This window comes from Oreochromis aureus, linkage group 18, assembly GCF_013358895.1.
Source record: "Oreochromis aureus strain Israel breed Guangdong linkage group 18, ZZ_aureus, whole genome shotgun sequence".
Lineage (NCBI taxonomy): Eukaryota > Metazoa > Chordata > Actinopteri > Cichliformes > Cichlidae > Oreochromis > Oreochromis aureus.
Window position 1 is genome coordinate 36,894,168 of NC_052959.1, and position 7,369 is coordinate 36,901,536.

The following is a 7,369-nucleotide window of genomic DNA, read 5'->3' on the forward strand; positions in this document are numbered from 1 at the left end:
AACCTTATTTTGCGAACAATATCAGTTTAAAGGCTTTTGTTTTTTTTTAAAACTCGTTAGATGTTAATTTCTCCAGCTTACCGATAACAAAGTTTTAGTCCGCCTGCTCTGTTCGGCTGCAGGAGCAAGAGACTGAAAACTTGGGAGCTGGCACTAAGGAGGGACAAGAGCTGCCTAGAGCTTCACCGATTGGCTTACACGAGGAGTGGAGTAAAACAATAGGCTCTCATCAGAGCTCATCAACCCTCAGAGAAACTTAACCCTTGTTTAACGAGAGCAAATATATAAATCTGTGTCCCTTTTTTATTTAAATAAATATATTGATCTTGTTTCATTTTCATTAAACAGGGACAGTAAGAACAGAAACAATGAACATTAAATGTTTTACTTTTTCTTCTCTTTTTGTTTAAGATGATTTTAGGAACTGGGTTACACAGGCCTCCGGAGAACTTCAAGACATGTTGAGGTCATTTGGCCATTTAAATCAGCTGTGTTGGATCAAGGACACATCTGAAACCTGCAGGACACCGGCCCTCGAGGCCTGCAGTTGATTACCCCTGGTTTAAAGGCTAAATTAGGTCAGCGTTTAAAGAATTAAATAATCAGAAGACCTGTTCTGACCACAATAAATTAACATTGAACCTGAGCAAAACAAAATTCATAATATTTGGGAATCGCACATATTCTATTAACAGTAAACCGACAATAAATAACACTGAATTAGAGTAGAGATAAAATTTCTTGGTGTGATAATACATCACAAACTATCCTGGATTCCCCACATTACTCATATCAAAGGTTAAATGTCGACGTCTCTGGCAATTCTCTATAAGGTTAAGGATCTCATAAATCAAACATCACTATATACTCTGTGTTGTTCTATTGTACTGCTGTACATGACATACTGTGTGGAGGTGTGGGGAAACACTTATAAAACACACCCATCCAATATACAATCTGCAAAAAAGAGCAATAAGGATAATAAATAAAACTACTTCAAGAGAACCATCAAATCCACTTTTTATCAAATTAAATATTCTCAAATTTAAAGCTTTGGTCGACATCAGAACTGAACAAACAATGTACAAAGCAGCAAATAAATCTTTGTTCCACAACATTCAGAACTTGTTCCAAATAAGACCAAATATTCCTGACCTGAGAGGAATCCTTATGTTCAGCAAGCCAGTAGTAAGGACAAATGTAAAATATCACAGCATTACAGTCAGAGGAGTCAGTGTGTGGAACACCTGTACAGGTGAAATCAAGACAAGTGCATCAATACAAAAACTCACACGATTGTTCAAAAATAGTAAAGTGCATGAATATAGGAAATCTTCCTCTCAGTGACTGAGTCGTCTCATTGTGTCCTCATTTTTATAGATCAAGGCCTGAGTAACCCAGGCGTAAGTGTTCATTAAGGTGTTTGTCACATAGATATAAAATAAACTCAGAGATTAAGCTGGTGTTAAACACGGGATGATTAGATTATGTTAAACCAGGGGTCTGCAACCTTTTACACCCAAAGAGCCATTTGGACCCCGTTTCCACGCAAAAGAAAACACTGGGAGCCGCAAATACTTTTTGACATCTAAAATGAAGATAACACTGTATATATTGTTTTCTACCTTTGTCTGAACAACTAAGGTGTGCTGCTTATGAAATCCACGAAGTGCTACAGAGAAAATTACATTTTATTTATGTAATCAACACATTTTGAACTCTTAAAGAAATATAACAAAAGCAAAGACACCCAGCTGAACTAAAATGATCCATGTAGCAAACAAAAACTGTTGTGAGCCGCCTCCCTTATATCGCCTTTGGGCTTTTGGAGCCTTGACCTGACTATTAAAAAATAATTGGTAAAAAAGCTCTATGCTGCTGAAAAATGAAAAATAGATATTTGCAAAATTCTGCCTAAATATGTATTTTACCTTGTTAATGCGTCGGCGGCGGGGCGTGGTCTGCAGCGCCGCTGCAGGGGAGGCGGACGCACCTGAGCGGCACCGCAATCACGCCTCGCCGCCTTAAAGTCTGTGCTCTCTCTGCTGTTGTTGTTGGTGGTGTGTGTCGGGCTGTGAGCTGCGAAGCTACAGCCGGCTGTATGCGTACAGCAGCCGTGTGTGAAAAGTGGTCAATAAAGAGATGCTGAAAAGCGCGTTCATGCAAACATCGTCGGGTCTGCCGTGATATGTTTACAATGGGACTTCTGCTCCTGAACCTCTGCTCACAGCGTCTGCTAATCGGTGCTGTGCGAAGTCAGTTTACGCAGGACTGTAAGCTGTCATCTGTCATCTGTGAAGCGTGAGCAGTGTTTGTCTTTAACATAGTTCACGGTGGAGAACAGCTGCTGACATAATGTGGATCCGAAGATCCATAATTGGCCTACCTGGGGTTGAAAGTTTCGATAAATGCACGGTGTTTCGGCGGGAATACCGGCTTCCGCGAGTGTGACGCTTATATTGAGCGAGGAAAAATAATAATAATATAATTTTATATTTATATTTCAATATCACAATAATCTTCCAATTTAGAACTACAAGTTTAAAAGAACTAACATAAATAAAATACACTTCAGCGAAATACTTCTAATTTATTTTCCCAAACCACGCGGAGCCGCAGTATAAGGACTAAAGAGCCGCATGCGGCTCCGGAGCCGCGGGTTGCCGACCCCTGTGTTAAACTGTAGTTTGTTGTTGTTCTGGTTTACGTGCTGAAAATGGTTTTATTTGTGTATGTTCAATGTGTTAGACTTGTACACAGTTAAACATATATGATCAAATAATGTTGAATCCTGGATATGGATTTGTAAGCAATGACATTTGAAATAAGGGGGTAGGTGTCACAGCCTGGGGGATCGGCGAGACGCTGATCCGCCTTTTCTATCTTTTCTCTCTCTCGCGCTCTCTCTCTCCGCCTCTCTGTCGCCGGGGGGGAACTCATTGTGGGTTCACGCCCTCGGCCCACGCCCACGGAAAAGAACACACCTGATGCCCATCAAGATGAGCGGGATTTAAGCCAGGAGGTCACTGCTGGTCTTCGCTTGATCGTTGTCTGCCACGCATGAGTGAAAGTCAAGCTACTGCTCAGATAAGTCAAGTGTCCTTGTGAATATCGTACTCATTCCTGTCTCCTTGTCTACAGACCCCCTGGATTACCTTTCCTGTGTGAACCTGTGTGTGTTAAGTGTGGAGAAAGGGACTGCTGTCGTGTATGTGGAGAGTTGGAGAGCGAGTGATTCCCCCCTTGGATTTCCCTGGAGCCCATCCCTCACATTGTTGTATATAGCACTAGCCCGCACTCTCTGTATATACACCTGGTGAACTCTGTAAATACATCCTTGTGTTCAGCCGATTCAGGAGTCCCCGCGTTTGAGTCCCCTGCTTTGAACCTTAACAGTAGGAACAAGAAAAGTGTAAACTTCATCCTTTTCGAGCAGACGTATTCTGTAGACATAGATATGTACATGAAAACTTGATGATTGCTAACTTTTGGTTTTTTCTGTTGTTATTTCAATTATATTTGCATGTTCGAAATAAAATCTATCATCTATCTATCTATCATGCTTTAACAACAATATAGTTTAATATAAGAGAAGCATTTCAATATACTGCAAAGTAAGTTAAAGTAACATCGACGTGAGTTATTTTCTGTTGGATCAAACACCAACAGGAAAAATAGGACCAACCAGGATTAGCTCGGAGCTTCTTAGTGGAGTTTGAGGACTTTCTATCCTTCACCTTCAAACTGGAAAGAATCCTTCTGCTGGATTTTCATTTCCATGTGGCTGACAGTTCATGCCACGCTGCTTCTGACTGTCTTAATCTCGTAGACTCTTTTAATCTTACCTAACATGTGACTGGGCCAACACACAGCGGTGGCCACACCCTGGGTCTGATTCTGTAACTGGGTCTGGATATGGGACCAGTCTGGGTCTGATTCTGTCACTGGGTCTGGATATGGGACCAGTCTGGGTCTGATTCTGTCACTGGGTCTGGATATGGGACCAGTCTATTGTGAGGACATTTTTATTAGCAATCATGAACATATTTTATTTGATCTCTCCTTTACTCGTGACACTCTGCCCTTAGTTCATGTGAAGCATTCACGACTAATTACTGACTGTGTGGTGGAAGAATTTGTTGAAGTGTTTGATAATAATCTACCTGAAACTGATGACATTTACTGGCCTGTACTTGTACAGCTTAGCTTACTTAGTAAGTCCCCAAGGACCCCAAAGCACTTTACACATTCAGTCATCCACACACTGGTGATGGCAGCTACATTGTAGCCACAGCCACCCTGGGGTGCATCGACAGAGGCGAGGCTGCCGGACACTGGCGCCACCGGGCCCTCTGACCACCACCAATGGGCAACGGGTGAAGTGTCTTGCCCAAGGACACAACGACTGAGACTGTCCAAGCCGGGGCTCGAACTGGCAACCTTCTGATTACAAGGTGAACGCCCAACTCTTGAGCCACGATTGCCCAGTAAGAAAAAGAAATCCTGAGGGTCTGATACAGTAACATCGTCTCTCCTCCATGTCCATGTACACCAGTCTTTTCAGATATGGACTTTTTAAGTGGCGCCAGTGTCCGGCAGCCTCGCCTCTGTCAGTGCGCCCCAGGGTGGCTGTGGCTACAATGCAGCTGCCATCACCAGTGTGTGAATGTGTGTGTGAATGGGTGGATGCCTGGATGGGGTTCTTAGGGACTAGTAAAGCGCTACACAAATACAGGCCATTTACCATTTTTACAAGATAAGATCAGTTCCTAAGAGGAAATCTGTCTCTCTTAGATCGCCCCTTCAACCATGATCTCCCACACCCCATAATTAGGAATCTTTTCACCCAGTTTCTTTAAAAGATCAGAAATACTAACTCAAATGAAACCCTCAACGAGTTCAGCTGATCTGAAGTCAAGTCAGGAGACTTTATGGTAAATGGCCTGTAATAATAAAGGACAGAGTTTGATTCCTCAGTGTGAAACTTTGTGATGTGAATATTGTGACTCTGAGGGAGCTTACATGGTTCTTATCTAATGGATGACTTCATCCACTGAAAATGGAAAGTATCAAGTCAGAATGTTTTTATGACTTATCATCATTTATGAAGAAAATTAAAGGAGGATTCATCAGATGTGAGTAATTAACATCCATCAGGTTAATCAGTAGTTTAAAGTCTCACTTTAGCCTCTACAAGATATTTATGCAGAAGTTCAACCAAACAGAAGACATCAGGTCCTGAGGTCACAGACTCAGACTATCACATTATCAGAGAGAAGCTCGAGTGTCTGTGACCTCTGCAGACCTGAACCTATGAAGAAAGACCTACTCTAAGAATATCAAAAGAAACCAGCTTCAAAATCAACAACCAGCCTCCTCTACATGGACCACTGACTTCATGATATTTTCTTTGGTTTGTAATATTTTGCCTGTAAAACAATGAAAGACCACCTTAAATAACTTTGTTATAAAAGAATCCCAAAGTGTGTTAACCACAGGAGGAGGAGTGACTGAGAGCAGAGAGGAGGAGCAGAGATTCAGGGAGGAGCTGAGCTGTTACTGAACTATAGAAGAGAGAAAAACCTCCACATTCAACAGAGTTCAACACAAAACAAACTTTATGTTCCTCAACATGCTGTCATTACATCACTGTGTGTTTCCTCTGATTCTTCTCACTCTCACAGGTATGCTCACCTACACAGGAAACTATGTTCAATGAAATCTTTATATGAATGTCGATTATCCACTGAAACTATTCAACATTTCTTCCTTCAGGTGTCACATGTGAAGACCTCAGTCCAGTCAAAGATGAAGAGTCCAGTGTAGAAGGCAGCACAGTTACTCTGACCTACAAATACACCACAGCTGCTAATTATTTCTTCTGGTATCGACAACATCCAGGAAAAGCACCAGAGCTCCTGATCTCACACTCACCTTCAGGAGCAGTAGGAGAAGAAAAAGTTCCTGGACTGAAGATTCAAGTGGAGGGAAAAGAAATCAAGATGAGCATCTCCTCTGCTGCAGTGACAGACTCTGCTGTGTACTACTGTGCTGTGAGGCCCACAGTGACAGGAAACACCAAAACTCTGTACAAAAACCTTTGGAGCAAAGACAACAGAATACTCCACAACATCCACTAGAGGGAGCCACACACTGTTAAACCTCTGATTCTTGTGTCATTGGACTGATGACAAAGACAACAGAGAAATGAAGCAGTAAAGATCAGAGACAGAGACAGAGCTGCTGTGGAAGCACAAAACTATTTGATTGGCTGAGCTATTAAACTGGCCCCGCCCACTGAATTTGAGCTCTGATGACATCAGATCCAGAGGTTGATCAAATTAATATTTGATTCATTTTAGTATTACCGCGTTTATAACTGTTGAATGATTGTGGCTGAGCTGGGTCCTTCGTTAAATTCTATGCTCTAGCCCTTTAGCGTTCTGGTCAACCGTTTGGTAGAGCACATTTTCAGGCCCTAACTGAGGCTTTCAATGAAATTGACCTACCTTGACCTATCTTGTTGAGTCTTTTCTACCAATGGGTTTACATCTGTAATGCCAAAAAACCCCACCAGAAGGCACTGTGAATGGAAACTGTGGGCTCTTCTTATACCTCTCCCAACCAGGAAGTCAGAAACAAAAAAACATCCAACATATTTTAAAATTGATTATTTGCCATAAAATCAGACCACTAAACCCATTTTGTTTGTCCATTGCTGTTGATAAATCACATTAAGTGTTAGCACAGCAAGAATATGCTGAAATAATTTCCTCTCTAAGTCATTTTTGTAACTTTCTGAGTTAATATTAGTAAATATTGTAAAAATCAAGAATAACACGTGGGAACTGATTGCCTTTTAACCAAATTACAGTAGCTGGTAAATTAATATTACTAAGTTTTCAAAATTATAACTTCATTTTGAACAAGTACTATATGGACACTAAACAATATTAGGGCTAAAAATCACATGGTCCTGTGGCATGATTGTCAAGAGTTTATTTTTAATAAGACATTCTTCAGGTTGAATAAAGACACTCAGACAGTTAGAATATAATAACAGCAACGTGCATGCGTGAGGCCTCTGGCGAGACCCAGCAACGGGTGAGGACTGGTGAGACCCACGCAATGAGGACTCTGGCGAGACCCACACCGAGTGCAGGCGATGGCTCTTTATTTATAGTTTACATCGTCAAATGCCTCTTTTACAAATTCCTTTAGACCAACAGTTGTATATGTGCGTGTGTGTCTGCTTCTTTCTAAAATCGTGGCGCTGACTTAATCTTTTGTGGTTAGGGAGTCGCGCATCTGTTTTCCTGTTGTGGTTTAGGTGCCTCATCCGTTTTCTATTGTAGTCTGGGTGACCCGC